Here is an 18,738-nt window from a genome sequence, read left to right as displayed (position 1 = left end):
TCCTTTACTGATTTTTAAAATGCTCCTAACACTCAGGTTTTTTGCGAACCATATATATATCTTCCTTTGACTTAATTCAATTTTAACTTATCTTGTTAGCTACGATTGGATCACTTTTTCAATAGCACTTTTGTACCTCAAAAAATGAATGTTTGTGGAAAAGCATTTTATTTCTTTAAAAGCCCACACCTTGTTGCATGCACCCCTACTTTAATCATTTGTACCAAGCACCACATGATGACAACTGTTTGGTAGCTAATTAATAACTCTAACCAATGTTTGCTGTCTCTTTCTCTTTCTTAGCTCCAGCCAAACTGATTCTACATCTGGATCTTTTCATCTAAGCCTGTCTTTCAGTAATAATTTTCAGTACTATTGTGTTATGTTTAAGAATTTCAGCAGAGATGGGTTGAGGGTGGAACAGATATGAGTAATATTATGCAAGTGCAAGTGTTGAGCATTGTGGTGGAACCTTGTTCTTGCACCAGAAGTTTTGCCTGCCAGCTGGAAAACAAATGAGAGACCCACAGTGCCTCTTTTTGGGGAAAGGTGTGTTGAAGCATTAGTGAATAAGGCAGTGGCAGATCCAATGGCACCTCTTTCCTTGGTAAGAATATCCCAGCATAGAAGACATGCCTAGTGAGAGCTGCTGACAAATCACTTGCTAGCAGCTCTTGTGCATAGCAGCATCATTTCCTCAAGGTGACAAACAGGCCACACAGTTTTGCGTTGCATGGGAAGATGCCCAGTTGCAGCTGAGTTAATCCTAAAATGAGGCTTTTAAGTGATTATTAATTGTCCATTTAAGCATCTCAATTGGTGGCAGAACATAAAGGGTGACTGTGGGCTTTTTTGCCCAGAATTTAATCCTGGTGGAAGCAGAAAGGGGGAGTGTTCAAATCTCACTTAATTTAATACGGTTCCTGTCTCTGAACTATCATGAACACAAGAGATTCCACCCTGTAAGTGAAGACTTTTCTCATTTTTACTGATTCAATAATGGACATGTGTGACACGATCAAATGCTACACCACTTTTCATTATTTACATGCGGTGTTGAGCAATTGAGCTGCTCCAGCCACATTTGTTCAGCAAGAATTATTGCAGATTAGCTGTGACTGAGTGCTAATGTATTTGGTCATCTAATTAAACTATATTTTAGGACTACAATATTTGTACACATCACGTTGACCCTATTTAATGAGAAAAATTATTAAAATCTACTGAAAATTATTATGGACATTTTTAAAGAAAAACTTAATATTTCGTTGAAATAACACTTGAAAATCAAGATAATTCATTCCAATTCCATAATACAATACAATACAATACAGGTCCTTTGGTCCCACCAAGCTTGCACCAATTCCTAATCCTTATTTAGACCTGCTATTTATTGACCATATGCGGCTCCCGTTCATGTGTCTATCAAGATGAGCCTTAAACGTTACTAATGTGCCTGCCTCCACTACCTCCAATGGCAGTGCATTCCAGGCCCCCACCATCTTCTGAGTGAAAAATCTTCCCTGCACTTCTCTAAACTTTCCCCCTCTCACGTTGAATCTGTGCCTTCTTGTAGTTGAACTTTCCAACCTGGGCAAAAGCCTTTGACTATCTACCTTGTCTAAGCCTCTCATAATTTTGTAGACCTCTCTCAGGTCACCCCTCAGCCTCTGTCTTTCAAGTGAAGTCATATAAATAAGAATGTTTTTGTGGAAAATAGAAGTCGGTTTCACCAATTAAATCCAGTTTGATGTTACAAAAATGTATCAAATATTGATTTTGTAAATTAATTTTAAAAGGGTTCAGAAAAGATTTACGAGGATCTTGCCAGGGTTGGAGGCTTTGAGCCGTAGGAAGAGGTTGAATAGGCTGGGGCTACTTTCCCTGGAGGGTCAGAGGCTGAGGGGTGACCTTATAGTGGTTTATAAAATCATGAGGGGCATGGACAGGGTAAATAGACAAGGTCTTTTCCCCAGAGCAGTGGAGTCCAAAACTAGAGAGCATTGGTTTAAGGTGAGAGGGGAAAGATTTAAAAGGGATCTAAAGGGCAGCTTTTTCATGCAGAGAGTGGTGCATGTATGGAATAAGCTGCCAGAGGAAGTGATGGAGGCTGGTACAATTACAACATTTAAAAGACATCTGGATGGGTATATGAATAGGAAGGATTTAAAGAGATACCGGCCAAATGCTAGCAAATAAGACTAGATTTATTTAGGCTATCTGGTTGGCATGAACAAGTTGGACCAAAGGGTCTGGTTCCATGCTGTACATCTCTATGACTTTACGTTAATTTTAAAGGTCGTAGAATTGTCAGAAATGGTTTCTCATTGCACTATAGGAAGGATGTGGAAGCTTTGGAGAGGGTTCAGAGGAGATTTACTAAGGATGTTGCCTGGTATGGAGGGAAAGTCTTACGAGGAAAGGCTGAGGGACTTGAGGCTGTTTTCATTAGACAGAAGAAGATTGAGAGGTGAATTAACTGAGACATAGAATATAGAACAATACAGCACAGAACAGGCCCTTTGGCCCTCGATGTTGTGCCAATCTGTGAACTCATCTAAGCTCATCCCCCTACACTATCTCATCATCATCTATGTGCTTATTGAAGGATTGTTTAAATCTCCCTAATGTATCTGAGTTAACTACATTGGCAGGCAGGGCATTCCACACCCTTACCATTCTCTGAGTAAAGAACCTGCCTCTGAAATATCTTAAGTCTATCACCCCTCAATTTGTAGTTATGTCCCCTCATACAAACTGACGTCATCCTCCTAGGAGAAAGATCTTTACTGTTTACCCTATCTAATCCTCTGATCATCTTGTATGTCTCTATCAAATCCCCTCTTAGCCTTCGTCTTTCCAATGAGAACAGACCCAAATCTCTCAGCTTTTCCTCATAAGAGCTTCCCTCCAAACCAGACAACATCCTGGTAAATCTCCTCTGCACCTTTTCCAATGCTTCCACATCCTTCCTGTAATGGGGCGACCAGAACTGGATGCAGTATTCCAAGTGAGTCCGCACTAGCACTTTGTACAGTTGCAGCATGACATTACGGCTCCAGAACTCCATTCCTCTAACAATAAAACCTAACACACTGTATGCCTTCTTAACAGCACTATCAACCTGGCTGGCAACTTTCAGGGATCTATGTACATGGATTCCAAGATCCCTCTGCACATCCACACTACCAAGAATCTTTCCATTGACCTAGTATTCTGCCTTCCTGTTATTCTTCCCAAAGTGAATCACTTCACATTTCATTGAACTCCATTTGCCACCTCTCAACCCAATTCTGCAGTTCATCTAAGTCCCCCTGCAACTTGCAACATTCTTCCACACTGTCCATTATTCCACTGACTTTAGTGTCATCTGCAAACTTATTAACTCATCCACCTATGCCTGCATCCAAGTCATTTATAAAAATGACAAAGAGCAATGGTCCCAAAACAGATCCTTGCGGTCCACCACGAGTAACCAGACTCCAGGCTGAACATTTTCCATCAACCACCACTTGCTGCCTTCTTTTAGAAAGCCAGTTTCTAAACCAAACTGCGAAATCACCCTCAATCCCATGCCTCTGCATTTTCTCCAATAGCCTACTACGTGGAACCTTATCAAAGGCTTTACTGAAGACCATGTATACCACGTGAACTGCCCTACTCTCATCCACATGCTTGGTCACCTTTTCAAAAAACTCAATGCGATTTGTGAGACACGACCTGTCCTTGACAAAACCATGTTGACTATCTGAAATCAAATTGTTGCTTGCTAGATGATTATAAATCCTATCTCTCATAATCCTTTCCAAAACTTTTCCTATAACAGACGTAAGACTCCCTGGTCTATAATTACCTGGGCCATCTCTACTGCCCTTCTTGAACAAGGGCACAACATTTGCAATCCTCCAGTCCTCTGGTACTAAACCTGTAGACAATGACGCCTCAAAAATCAAAGCCAAAGGCTCCACCATCTCCTTCCTAGCTTCCCAAAGAATCCTCAAAAAAATTCCTTCCAGCCCAGGGGACTTGTCCACTTTCACTCCTTCTAGAATTGATAACACCTCTTCCTTACTAACCTCGATCCTTTCTAGTCTAATATCTCGTATCTCAGTATTCTCCTCTACAATATTCTCCTTTTCCTGAGTGAAAATCGATGAGAAATATTCATTTAGCACCTTTCCGATCTCCACAGGTTCCACACACAATTTCCCACTTCTATCTTTGACTGGCCCTATTCCTACCCTAGTCATCCTTTTATTCCTCACATACCTATAGAAAGTGTTCGGGTTCTCCTTTACTCTACCTGCTAAAGACTGCTCATGTCCTCTCTTTACTCTTCTTAGCTCTCTCTTTAAATCCTTCCTAGCTAATCTGTAACTCTCCGTCGCCTCATCTGAACCGTCTTGTCTCATTGTCACATACGCCTCCTTCTTCTGCTTAACAAGAGATACAATTTCTTTAGTAAACCACAGTTCACTTACCTTATCACTTCCTCCCTGCCTGACAGGGACATACCTATCAAGGATGCACAATATCTGTTCCTTAAACCAGCTCCACATTTCAATAGACCCCATTCCCTGCATTTTGGTACCCCATTTTATGCATCCTAAGTCTTGCCTAATCACATTATAATTGCCCTTGACCCATCGATAACTCTTGCCCTGTGGAATGTACCTATCTCTTTCCATCACTAAATTAAACTTAACTGAATTATGGTCACTCTCTCCAAAGTGCTCACCTACAACTAAATCAAACATCCTACAGATTCAGTGTGGCCTCCCCTCTTGTCGGCCCTTCGACATACTGTGTCAGGAAACCCTCCTGCACACATTGGACAAAAACCGATCCATCCACCGTACTAGTGTTATAGCATTTCCATCAATGTTGGGGATGTTAAGGTCCCCCATAATGACCACCCTGTTCCTTTCACTCCTACCCAGAATCATTTTGCCAATTCTCTCCTTCACCTCCCTTGAACTCTGCGGAGACCTATAAAAAACTCCCAGCAGTGTGACCTCTCCTCTCCTTTTTCTAACCTCAGCTCATACTACCTCAGTAGACGAGTCCTCGTCAAATGTTCTTTCAGCCACCTTTCTACTATGTTTGACTAACAAGGCCACACGTCCCCCTCTTTTACTGCCTTGCCCATTCTTAATGAAAGATCTAAATCCTGGAATCTGCAACATCCATTCCTGACCCTGCTCTATTCATGTCTCCGAAATGGCCACAACATCGAAGTCCCAGTCATCTATCCATGCTGCAAGGTCACCTACCTTATTTTGGAAACTTCTGGCGTTAAAGTAGATACACTTCAAACCAGCTTGCTGTCTGCTAACACGTTCATGTGACCGTGAAATCCTGTCTATGCCCTCCCTACTCTCATCTTCCTGTGCACTGGAAATATAGGATAATCAGACAAATAAGATAATCAGTGGGTTAGATAGGTTGGACAGTGAGAGCCTTTTTTCCTCGGATGCGATGACTAACACGAGGGGACGTAGCTTTAAATTGAGGGGTGATAGATATAGGACAGATGTTAGAGGTACTTTCTTTATTCAGAGTAGTAGGGGCATGGAACGCACTGCCTGCAACAGGAGTAGACTTGCCAACTTTAAAGGCATTTAAATGGTCATTGGATAGGCATATGGACGAGAATGGATAGGCTTCAGATTGATTTCACAAGTCGGCGCAACATCGAGGGCCGAAGGGCCTGTACTGTGCTGTAATGTTCTATGTTCTATGGTTTCATTATCACACTTGTGAATTAGTATTCAACAAATACAAAGATGACTTGAGAAATCAAATAAAATGGAAAGGAATAAGAAAAGCAAAGTATGAAATGTTGACCATAAGTTTAAAAAAAGGCTATCAAACAGGTGTTAAGAGATTAAACGATTAGCTGAGTTGCTACTGGTTTTTCATATGTTAATACAGTACAACTTAGTAGTGGGTCATTGCACCCTGATTAAGCCAGGAAAAGGATTAAGTGATTTTTAATCTAAAATCAAGATTAGTTGTTCTTTATTATAATGTTAAGAAACAATATTGTATGAAGATGAATCTTCTGGTTTGTAACGTGCATTTTTTTTGTTAAGTAGGAACAGTATATCTTGCCCTGAGGCGAGATGACACTTACACATTTGTTCATGCTCTGTTTGTTTTCAATGGGAGAAAGGGTCACTGGTGGGAGCTGACCCGGCTCCCTATCTTCCGACGTAATAAGACAGTTCTTGAGCTGGGCATTTAAAAAAAAAATTACCATTAAAAATTACAAAGAAGAAAAGAAATTGCTGGAAAAATTACAAAAATTAAAAATTACAAATCAGTACAAAGAATGCGTCTCTGAAAAGAAACTGAAATTGGTGTCTTGACATGAATAGGGTCTGACATGGCAATTCTTACTGCAAAGAAGAAAGAACAATAGGCAACCATTATGCCAAATTATATTCATAGAATCTTTACAATGAGAAAGCAGCCCATTTGGGCCATCGAGTCCACATTGACCCTCCGAAGAACATTCTTGAATCAACTATTCAATATTGTTCTTGTTGTTATGGAATTTGCCTCATTTTGCTCTGGGGTGAGTTGAATTCCATTGATATGGGTTTGATCATTTACTCATTCATGAGTAAAATAATAAATGAGATAAAGAAATGAAATAAATCAGCACCAAAGGGAATCAAGCACCCAATAAAATTAAGCAAAATATACAGAAACAGTGAAGTGAACATAGAGTTCAATAAAAAGGCAGTGTCTCTGGTTTTCAGAATTTAATATTTACTATATTAGGCACTTAATTGCAGTCTATTTCTTTGGATAAAATATCTTTGAGTCCATGTTACCTAATATTAATCCTTTTTAATTGTAAATGATCTTCATATATAATAGCCCTGTGTGTCTTTATGGTTAGTGTATAACTCTCCTACTCCTCAACTCACCATTGTATGTGTGGCTCATAATGCATGAATTAACACCTTTCACTTAGAGTCAGAATCACAGAATTGTTGCACTATAGGAGGCTATCGTCTTGTTGTTTCTGTTCCAGCTCTTTGAATGAGTAATTCACTTGGCAGCAATTCTTTCATCTTCTCCCTGAAACCCTGCATAGTGTCACTTTTCAAACAACAGTCCAATTCCCTTTTGAATGCCTTGATTGAATCTGGCTCTGGAACACTTTTAGGCAATGTGTTTCAAACATGACTACTTTGCTGTATGAAAAAACTGTGGCCACTAATTTTCATGAGTGTGTAGATTCTACTTATTTATTCTGCCCAGATCCCTCATGGTTTTAGAAATGTAGAAACATAGAACATAGGAGCAGAAGTAGGCCCTTCAATCTTGCTCTGCCATTCAATATGCTCAGATCTGATCATTCATCTCAGTGTCCTTTTCCTGTTTTCTCCCCGTATATTTTGATTCCTTTAGACCTCTCTCTACATTTTTCTTGAAAATCTTCACAGTTTAGCCTGAACGGTTTTCTGTGGCAGAGAATCCCACAGTCTGTCCATTCTCTAGTGGAAGAAATTCCTCCTTATCTCAATTCTGAAAGGCCTACCCCATTTCCTTAGACTCTGACCCCTGTTCTGGACTTTCTGATCATCGAGAAAATCCTTCCTGCAATAACTCTGTCTAGTCCTGTTGGAATTTTATAGGTTTCTGTGAGATTCCTCCTCTTTTTTCAACAAGCTAGTGAATATCACCCTAACCGATCCAGTATATCCCTTTATGTCAGTCTTGCCATCCCAGAAAACAGTCTGGTAAACTTCAGTCCCTCAGTAGCCAGAACAGCCTTTCGCAGTTAAGGAGTCCAAAATTGCAAACAATACTCTGGGTTTGGTCTTACCAATACTCTGTACAGTTTTAGCAAGTCTGCTTCTCCTCTCGAATTCTCTCACTGTGAAGGCCAATATTCCATTTGTCTCTTTCACCACTTGCTGCACCTACATGCTTACTTTCAGTGACTGGTATATGAGGGCCACAGGACACCAAGGTCTTGTTGCACAATCCCCATTTATCACCATTCAGATAATAATCTGCCTTCCAGTTTGGCCTTTATTATATGTTTGTTGTGTCTCTGTGAGCAATTCATAAGGGCCAATTGCAGTTAACTGTATTATTGTTTGAATACAAATTGGAATATATCAGCTTTGAACAATGAAGCAATCAAACAAAATTCATAGACTGATATCCTTGCTCTAGCAACTTTACATAGGAATTATTAGTTATTAGTTATCAAAGTACTGTACAATGTACACAGCTTAAATTGTTCTGTAAGTAATATCAGGTAACTTAGTTTTCAAGTAAGTAATCTTAAAAGATTTATTTCTGAACAATGGAAAGGTGAGCTGAATAAAAATAAACACTGATCAATAAAATCAGGATGAATTTGAATTACATTGTCATTTGAAATGAGTACTTTCTTCCATATTCTAGATTTCTTTTGGCTTTTAGTACCTCAAAAAAAACCCCATGAATTTTCCTCCATCATTGATGGCTCTGTGATTTAGCCTGTAAATCGCTGAATTATATTTACTAGTAATGTACCGAATATTGCAGATTGATCTTAGTGTGTAAGGTACGGGTGCGACCGGCTAGTTTAATGCTGCTGCATTTAAAGATGTAAATTGGTGAAGTTCTATTCACTTTCCTCAGATTATTTCCAAGTCCAGTATGATTGTCAATTATGTCACAGATTCACAGTGATGTCCAGTGCTGTTGAATAGTTCGCACTTCTGAACAGCAACTAATCGGATGACAAAAAAGACAGACGAGCTATGGAACTGACCCCGACTTAAGAATCTTCAACTGATCAAATCGTAAAAGATAATCAGCGAGCATTTATTTCCATTCCACCAAATATGTTAATATAATAACATTCAATCATACTTCAAAATAAACCCTGAGTTGGGCTCAGGAAATCAGCAAGAGTTTATTTTCCTGTAAGTCTCTGAAACTAATTCAGCTCAACGTCGCTCTCATTAACGCATAATATGGTTAGGGGTGAAGGGTGTGGTTGCTGGTTCCATCCTCCTGATGGGCCAGGTACCCGGAGCAGCAGTGGAGGGGGTGAGTGGGTTTCTGTTCTACGGTGATCCTGAGGCAGCATGACTGAAGGATTAGTGGGTCGACTCTTGTTATAGAATGTGGAACAAGAGTAAAAATTGAAACCATTGTAAGCAAGTAGTCAGCTTCATGTTCAAAACACTGCACGATAATATGATTAAGCACTAGTGGAAAAATGTTTAAATTCTTATAGTTAGCAAGAGAATATTAGCGTGTTGGTAGTAAACAAAAAGAGTTGCAAATTGAAAATAAATTTAGATAATTAGATTTGTTTTTAAAAATTAGACATTAAGTAAAATGCTAAACCCAAAGAAGGGAGAAATGGCATGTTTGAATATTTCTGTCAAGGGTAACATTTTAAATTATTTAATTAACAAAATTAGTTTACTTAAATATAACTTCGATATCTCAGTGATATTGCACACGGCTTCCCACAGTTATTGGTGGGCAGTGCTGAGTGATACATTCTGATTGAATCAATATGAGAGCATGCAACTGTATTTGTAAAGCACATTGTCCCATCATCTGGCAATCTGTGCCTATAATTGACCAATCTTATTTACTATTTTCAGTGTTCACATAACTGCAGCAAAACCTGATTGTACAGGTATTGTACATTGTACAGGTATCATCTCACCAAAGCCAGACCCTGTCTCCGAAGATTTGAAAGCCCTCCCTATTGCACCATCTTTATAACTGCATATTCATCAACCTTATCCTGTTATTTCTGCACTCACTTATGCAGGGATAGGAGTTTGGACGTCATGTTGCAGCTGTACAGGACATTAATTAGGCCAATTTTAGAATACTGCAGGCAATTCTGGTCTCCATGCTATGTGAAACTTGAAAGGGTTCAGAAAAGATTTACAAGGATGTTGCCAGGGCTGGAGGCTTTGAGCTATAGGAAGAGCCTGAATAGGCTGGGGCTGTTTTCCCTGGAGCGTTGGAGGCTGAGGGGTGACTATATAGAGGTTTATAAAATCATGAGAGGCAGGGATGGGGTGAATGGCCAGGCCTTTTCCCCAAGGTAGGGGAATCAAAAACTGGCGGGCATAGGTTTAAGGTGAGGGGGAAAAGATTTAAAAGGGACCTGAGGGGCAACCTTTTCACACAGTGGTGCAAGTGTGGAATGAACTACCAGAGGAAGTGATGGAGACTGATACAATTACAACATTTAAAAGTCATCTGGATGGGTATATGAATAGGAAGGATTTAGAGGGGTGTGGGCCAAATGTTGGCAAATGGGACTAGATTTATTTAGGATATCTAGTCGGTGTGGATGAGTTGGACTGAAGCGTCTGTTTCTATGCTGTACAGCTCTATAACTGTGATTGGGAATATTGCTAATTTTCTACCTAGCACCATAAGGTCTGATTGCAGGGCCACATCCTTTCTTTCTTGTATTGTTAGTATTAACGTAGAGGAAATCTTTAGCTGAACACTTTCCTTCAGAAGGATGTCCTATGGCTGCTCTGAGAATTCCTTGACCTCAGCAATAAGGAGGCAACACTCCATCCTGGAGATACATCTGTGGCTACAGAAATGGTTCTGTGTTATAAAGACCTTATCATTCCATTTTTCCTAATTTTTGATTGTGGGCTACAATGGGAAAAGGACTGTTTTAAAAATCAAGGAATGTGGAAGGCATTGCTGAACTTTGAAAGCAAATTATAAGCATTGATGTAAATGCAGTTGATTGCTCAGTCATAGTCATAGAGATGTACAGCATAGATACAGACCCTTCAGGCCAATTCGTCCATGCCAACCAGATATCCCAACACAATCTAGTCCCATTTGCCAGCACTTGGCCTATATCCCTCTAAACTCTTCCTATTCATATACCCATCCAGATGCCTTTTAAATAATGCAATTGTACTAGCCTCCACCACTTTCTCTGGCAGCTCATTCCATACATGCACCATCCTCTGCGTGAAAAAGTTGCCCCTTAGGTCCCTTTTATATCTTATCCCTCTCACCCTAAACCTATGCCCTCTAGTTCTGGACACCTCCACCCCAGGGAAAATACCTTGTCTATTTACCCTATCCATGCCCCTCATGATTTGATAAACCTCTGTGAGATCACCCCTCAGCCTCCCACGCTCCAAGGAAAACAGCCCCAGCCTATTCAACCTCTCCTTGTAGCACAAGTCCTCCAACCCTGGCAACAGCCTTGTAAATCTTTTCTGAACCTTTTCAAGATTCACAACATCCTGCTGATAGGAAGGAGACCAGAATTGCATGCAATATTCCAACAGTGGCCTAACCAATGTCCTGTACAGCTGCATCATGACCTCCCAAGTCCTGTACTCAATACTCTGACCAATAAAGGAAAGCATACCAAACGCCTTCTTCACTCTCCAATCTATCTGCGACTCTACTTTCGAGGAGCTATGAACCTTCACTCTGAGGTCTCTTTGTTCAGCAATGCTCCCTAGGACCTTCCCATTAAGTGTATAAATCCTGCTAAGATTTGCTTTTCCAAAATGCAGCACTTCACATTTATCTAAATTAAACTCCATCTGCCACTACTCAGCCCTTAGGCCTATCTGATCAAGATCCCATTGTAATCCGAGGTAATCTACGATGAATTAGAGAGTTCAGAGAATTGTACAAAATGAGATTCGGTTGGCAACAATTAGCCGATAAATCTGTGGAGTTGTGACCAATTGTCAATGACAAAAGCCTGCTAACAACTAGGTGACTGGCTCTCAGGTAGTTGAATAACTTGTCTGTGTGAATAACATAACTAGATGCCTTTGGACCCTTCGGGAAGTGGTGTCTTTTTTTTCTGCAGTTAAACAAGAAAATAACTAAAGCCTGAAAGGAGCCTGTTTATTTCCCCTAGCCAGTTGCTGTAAATTGCTGTTTTTAACCAATGTCAGAGACTTTAGACATTGAAAATCAATGGTTCTGTGTCCCCTGCAAGCAAGCAAGGTTTGGAGCAGCAAATCCTGACAAGCTAAAAGGATCGTCTCACCAAATCTCCAGGACAAGGACCACCAAACTGCCTTCTCAGTTTTTCCCTTGTGTGTAGTGAGAAATTTATAAGGGAGTTAGAATTTTAACTGGTACAGAGAAGTTATATGTTGACAGTTCAGAATTCTTTTCCTGAAGCCAGAATCTATTGACTTGTGATAGTCATTCTTGCTAAATACAGAAACCTTGTCAGTGCTTTGTGTCAACCTAGATTTAAAAGCACCGGTAAGTTGGGGAATTTTGTGTAGTTTGATTAAATCTTTAATATTAGTGAAGGATGCAGGAATAGTGGCACTTGATATTCAGTGTGTTACATCAGTGAGACATGACACTGCTCCCCTACCTAATGAATTCCCTACCATTACTGCTCTTCTTCCTTCCCTTTTTGTAAAGGAGGATTACCTATGGTGCCGAGGGCCTGGCTGTTGCTGCACTTCTCTGAGTAAGCAACCTGCACACCATTATCCAGAATGGAAAACAAATTTTTGAGGGCACCCTTGCACTATCTGTCTCATTCTCTTGGGCTGTCTAATGATTATCAATTCCAAATCTGCCTGCATGTGCTAAACTGTAGCGTAACCATCTGTCTGAACGTAGTATCCCCATAATTATAGCAAATATCTCACCTTCTGACTCCCCAAAGGCATTGTGAGGCGTGTGATGGAATACTCCTACTTTCCTGGACGAGTGCAGTGACAACAATGCTCAAGAAGGCACAGCAATCTACTTGATTGATACCTCAACCACAAACATTTACTTCCTCCACCAATGATACACAGTCTGTACGAAATGCATTGCAGAAATGCATAAAGGCGTCTTAGATAGCATCTTCCAAACACATGACTACTATCATCTAAAAGAACAATGTATGCTGCAGGTGAGCTTTGAATGAGTGTTACTGACATCAAGGCAGGACTTGACAAAGTATGATATAAAGTAGCTCAGGCCAAAGCCAAATCAGTGAAAGTCACAGGATAAAGCTTCTGCTATTTGGAGTAATATTTGGCACAAATGAAGATATTTATGCTTGTTGGAGTCCAAACACCTCAGCACAATATATTATTGCACAACCTTTTCAGAATGGAATCCTAGGTCCACCCATCTTCAGCTGCTTCATCAATGACATTCAGAGTTAGTGCTACTCACTAACACTGTCCAATGTTCAGTACCATTCACATTTTCTCAGATACTGAAGCTGTCACTGCCCAAATGCAACAAGCCTCTGACAACACTCCGACGTGGGCTGATAACTGACAAGTAATAGCCATGACCATCTGCAACAATAGAGAACCCAATCTTTGCCCTTTGACAGTCACTGTCATTATCATTGCTTCATTGCCATTCTGGGAATTACCACTGAGCAGAAACTTAACTGAGCAAACCATAAACTCTGAAGATCAGGTCAAAGATTGGGAACTTTGAGGTGAGTAATTTATCTTCTGACTTCTCAAAACCTATCCAACATTTGTAAGTTATAGGTCAGGAGTGTGATGAATATTCTACACCTACCTGGACAATTACAATACTTGAGTACCATCCAGGACAACTTGATCGATATCCCATCTGCCAGCTTAAACATGCATTCTGCTATTACCAATGCACAGTGATGGAGTGTGTAGCATGTACCAGGAACATTGCATCAACTCTCAAAACCTTCTTCAACATTGCCTCCTAAACATAGAACTTCTACCACAAGAGCAAGAACAGAGGATACATGGGAACATGACCCCCTCCCTATTCTACGTAGACATAGACAATACAATGCAGTACTGGCCAATCAGCCCTCAATGATATGCCGACCTGTGAAACCAATCTGAAGCCCATCTAACCTATACTGTTTTATTATCATCCATATGTTTATCCAATAACAATTCAAATGCCCTTAAAGTTGGCAAGTCTACTACTCGTGCAGGCAGGCCATTCCATGTCCTTAGTACTCTCTGAGTAAAGAGTCTACCTCTGACATCTGTCCTATATCTATCACCCCTCAGTTTAAAGCTATGTCCCCTCATGCTAGCCTTCACCATTCGAGGAAAAAGGTTCTTACTGTCCACTCTATCTAATCCTCTGATCATCTTGGATGGGGTGAGACTCCAAAAGGATTCTTTTTGGAGTCTCACCTCATTCTCACCTGGAACAGTATTTCTGTTACTTCTGGATCAAGACCCTGGAGCTCCCAACAGTGCTTTGGTGTATCTAAACTGCATGGGCTTCAGTGGTTCAAAAAGGCAGCCCACCACAAACATGTCAAGAACAATTATAGATTGGCAATAAATGCTGTCCTTTCCAGTGGTGCCATTGCATGAATGAAAAAGGAAGAAAAATATTCTCTTCTCTGAAGAGTACTGGCTTTAACACTCACCAGTTGAAGCATCAGTAAAATTGATTGTAAGTGGACATTACAGTTTGGAGGGGACGGCTGGAATATGATGGAATGTGAAATTTAGTTCATGTGGCTGATTGTTTGCTTCTGTTGGCTAATGAGTTGTTTCTGTCCAGGTAAGTTCCAAGGTTCTTCATGGGCTACTGGTGAAAGTGTGTCAAGTATCATCCTTCAACTGTGAATTGAAAGTGGCAGCATGGAAAGTATATACTAATTATCTCTCCGTGGTTTCTAGCATCTTTCATAATCGCGTCCTAAGCAGTATGGCCTGGAAAGAAATCTCAGGGTCATTGAGGCTGTGGGCCAGGGTAGCCAGCTGCCTACATTAGGGAATATATACACAGCAAGATCTTCGCCACCCACCATCGTTAGAAATTTAAATTTTATATGCAGTGTCAGCGTTGGTAGCTCAACAGTTTCAAGTTTGGGCCCACATTTCCTATTCTTTCTGATGAGTACATTGCTTGAAATATTGCTTCTCCTGCTCCTCGGTTGCTGCTTGACCTGCTGTGCTTTTTCCAATGCCACACTTTATTGACTCTGACCCTCTAGCTCCTGCAGCCCTCACTATCTCCTACTCTTCCTGCATCCCCCACAATATCTCTTCCTGAATGCAGCAACTTTTTTCTTAAAGCAATGCTTTGGAAAGCTTAATGTGAGCTTGTTATGGGATCTACATTATACAAGATAGAGATAGTTTGTTATTGTCTGAAATGTATTTTGCAACCCATCTGTCCACTTTTTAATCATTGTTAAATATTTTTGACTACAAGAAATCCATATATTCTTATTCCTTTCTGACACCAATTTGCTAATTTTAAAATATTTTCTTGCCATCACTTTCTGCACTTAAGTTGTTAATCATTTTATTTTTACAATCCCTGTAGTTTTCACTTCACTGTCAGGGATTCATTCTCTGCTCGCTCAACCAAGTGACCACTTTAAGTCAGTGAGTCGAAACAATGAGTGTTGACAGGTTATTCTACAGTGGGGGATGGGTAAGTATGGTGATGGTGGAATTAGTCAAGCATGACCTTGCCTTCACTAGATGTCCAGATGTCCACGCATTTTCCAGCAGTGGTGACTTATCTAAAAGAATGCCTCCAAATTAATAGTACTCCTGGACAGTTGAGACATAGTGGTTCCATCTGAGTTCATTTCACTTAGCATAAACATAATATCAAACTTGGGTTTCACATATTGTAATAGTACTTGACAGTGAGAATACTGTGTAGGGAGTAACACATCACTATTTATTTAATCAGTGAATTTAATTTTTCATTGTCTTAAAATAAAAATAATGATCCACATTCCCAGTTCAATATTTAATCTTTTTCATCTGTGCGAATGAATCTTATTTTAAAAACTGGACAAATTATAATTCACTCGTGGGAATTAAAAACAAACTGCTGGAGTAAATGCTAGACACTTAACAATCACCAGCTGTGCATAATGTCCCCAAATGATTTTAAGTGCCATCTTAGGATATGATACTTTCACTACAACACATAGATAACTGTGTTCTTAGGAATAATGAACTCACCACTTCTTGAACACAAAACCATGGTAAATCTATATGAAGTATTTTGCAATTATTTATATTCAAGGGAACATCTGTGTTTCCAGAGCAAATGCAGTTTTGTTGATGGAGTTTTTATTTGCAAATTTTAATGACAATGAGCAAATGTTAACATTTTGGGCATTGTCGGACTTTTATTTTTTAAAAAAATCTAGTTTCCATGTTAATTTTCTTCAATCTTTTCTTTAATAGAACAAGGCCATATCTGAACAGTTAGCCTCACAGTAAGGCTCAGTTACTAACATCTAGTTTTGTAGTGAAATATCCTTTTTTGGGAAAAAAAATTCCTCTAATCTCCTTCTGCCTCATGACGTTGAATAATCAATTTAAAAAAAAAACATTTCACTTTTGTGTTAGTTTGAACTTGGGTTCTGCTTTATAACATCTGTCTTCTGAAACTTTACGAAAAACAGTTTACATCGTGGGAGAATAGATGTGTGTATGTTAGAAGACTTCTTAGTTACTTAAGAGACCAGAATCCATAGCTCTCCCTTTCACCCCATGAAGAGCCTTGTTCTCATCAGGTAAGCAGAAATAGTGCTGGGGAATGGAAGATGTTTGGCACCAAGTGTCAGCCTTCCTGATCAGATATGGCAAAAAAAGGTTTCATATGGCTTCTTCAGCAGATGGTTTCACAACACTTCGAAATATTCTAAGCAGATAATACTCGCATGATGTATTCTTTCACCTAAGACAAGGTGAAGTGTAAAACTAATGTTTGTGATATTGAGAGGATCAGAACCAATTTGAATTCCCCCAAAAATGATGGCAAACTTCCAAAGGGAATAAATGGATTGAAGGCAGTCATTTGTGACTTATAGGAAGACAAAAGGAATAAATCTCTTTATTGGAGTTGCGCCTCTATGGTTTTTGTTTCCTCTGTGGATTTATCTACTTATGATGGATATGTGAATATTAATTAACTCAACTATAAACAGCCATAAACTGAACCTGGATTTGGTGGTCAAGGATAGTTAGGTGGAATGGATCAACATTTAATGTGAAATAATTATTTACAAGTTTAAAAAAATCTTTTTAAAAACTCCTAAGTGTGAAGTATCATGATAAGCTAATGAAATATATAATACTATGTTAATGGAATCAATTTTGACTTAATTACAGTCAGCATCAACGATTTTATTATAAGCGGAAATGATTTATTTTACGGTGAGAAAACTTGTTTCAATCTGTGCGTGCTATAGTTAGTGGGTCAGATTTTACTGAGATAGGATATTTTGCACATATCTCCATTATTTGTGCGTGTTTCTGTTTTAAAATATCTTACTGGAAACTGATAGTGAATGCTGAGATGGCAGGACTAACGTAGAAGAGAGATTGTAGTTAGGGCTCTATTCACTGGAATTTAGACGAATGGGGAGTGATTTCAGAAAGATCTGTAAAATTCTAATAGGACTCAGTAAATGCAGGAAAGATGTTTCTGATGACCAGGGATTCCAGAATCAAGGGTAGTAGTCTAAAGGTATAGGGTAGGTCATTTAGGACAGAGATGAGGAGAAATTTCTTTAACCAGAGATAAAAATCACACAACAGGTTTATTTGGATGTACTAGCTTTTGGGGCACTGCTCCTTCATCAGGCAACTACATGATGAAGGAGAGCGCTCTGAACGATAGTGCCTCCAAATAAACCTGTTGGACTATAACCTGGTGTTGTGTGATTTTTACCTTTTGTCCACCCCAGTTCGACACCGGCACCTCTACATCATGTTTAACCAGAGAGTTGTGAACCTGTGGAATTTTCTGACCCAGAAAGGAGTTGAGGCCAAAACGTTGAATGTTTTCAAAAAAGAGATGGATATAGTTCTTAAAGCTAAAAGGATCAAAAGAGGAATAGGGTACTGAGTGATAATCAGCCATGATCACATTAAATGATGTAGCAGACTCGAAGAGTTGAATGACCTGTTTCTGTTTTCTATGCTTCTAAAATGTACTTTGGCGATCGGTTAGCTCAATTGCTGGGCTGTGAGGCAGAGTGATATCAATAGTGTGGGTCAATTCTCGCATCTGTTGAAATTACCATGAAGGACTCTTTCTGAACATCTCCCCTGAGGCGAAACCACCTGTTGTCTCTCCTGAATGAGTGATGAGCCCTATGGTCTTGAAGGACCATGGTGACTTTATCTTTTTTGAGGACAATACAGAATCAGAGATCTTGGTGATAACAGGATGAACAATATATCTCATCAATTAATAACACTGAAGAATTGAAAGAAACAGATGAAGGGCTGAGAAGAAATATATTATAAAATTTATGAATTCAGTGTACAGAAAATAAATAAATGGAGAGAATGATTGTGCTAACAGAGAAAGAGTTTTGAATTGAATTGAATTTATTATCACATGTACCAAGGCACAGTGAAAAGCTTTGTCGTTCTATTTATAAATTAAAATTGTGATATTTTAAAATATAAAACATTTTGCAATTTGAATGAATGAAATTCAGCATTCCGAATAATCCACTTTCTGGTTTGTAGATGGAGATTGGCATAATCACATTGATATGATCAAAATGATCACCTTTATTAAAAGGTATTTTGAGCTATTAATTCCAACACTTGATTTTCAGTGGAGACTTTCATGAGTAATTGATATAAATATGCATTAGTCTCATAAAATCATTTGCGGTTAAATGGAAAACAGAATTTTTATATCTCATGATGAAATGGGTGACTAATAAATTATATGATTTGCAATTCATTGGGTATTTCTTTACTGCTA

The 18,738-nt window shown here is 39.3% G+C and overlaps 1 protein-coding gene across 1 annotated transcript in view; it reads left to right on the top strand.

The window, feature by feature from the left end:
* Nucleotides 1–888: 888 nt before the first annotated feature.
* scube2 (signal peptide, CUB domain, EGF-like 2) overlaps nt 889–18,738 on the top strand; it is a 176,472-nt gene continuing 158,622 nt past the window's right edge. The window contains exon 1 of the mRNA XM_043705875.1: nt 889–962. The gene's annotated coding sequence lies outside the window, so the exon portion shown is untranslated. The remainder of the gene's footprint in view (nt 963–18,738) is intronic.

The sequence above is a fragment of the Chiloscyllium plagiosum genome, chromosome 16 (assembly GCF_004010195.1).
Source record: "Chiloscyllium plagiosum isolate BGI_BamShark_2017 chromosome 16, ASM401019v2, whole genome shotgun sequence".
In the NCBI taxonomy this organism is placed as follows: Eukaryota; Metazoa; Chordata; class Chondrichthyes; order Orectolobiformes; family Hemiscylliidae; genus Chiloscyllium; species Chiloscyllium plagiosum.
Note: the sequence above shows the minus strand (reverse complement) of the source record. Positions and strands in the feature narration are given on the sequence as shown.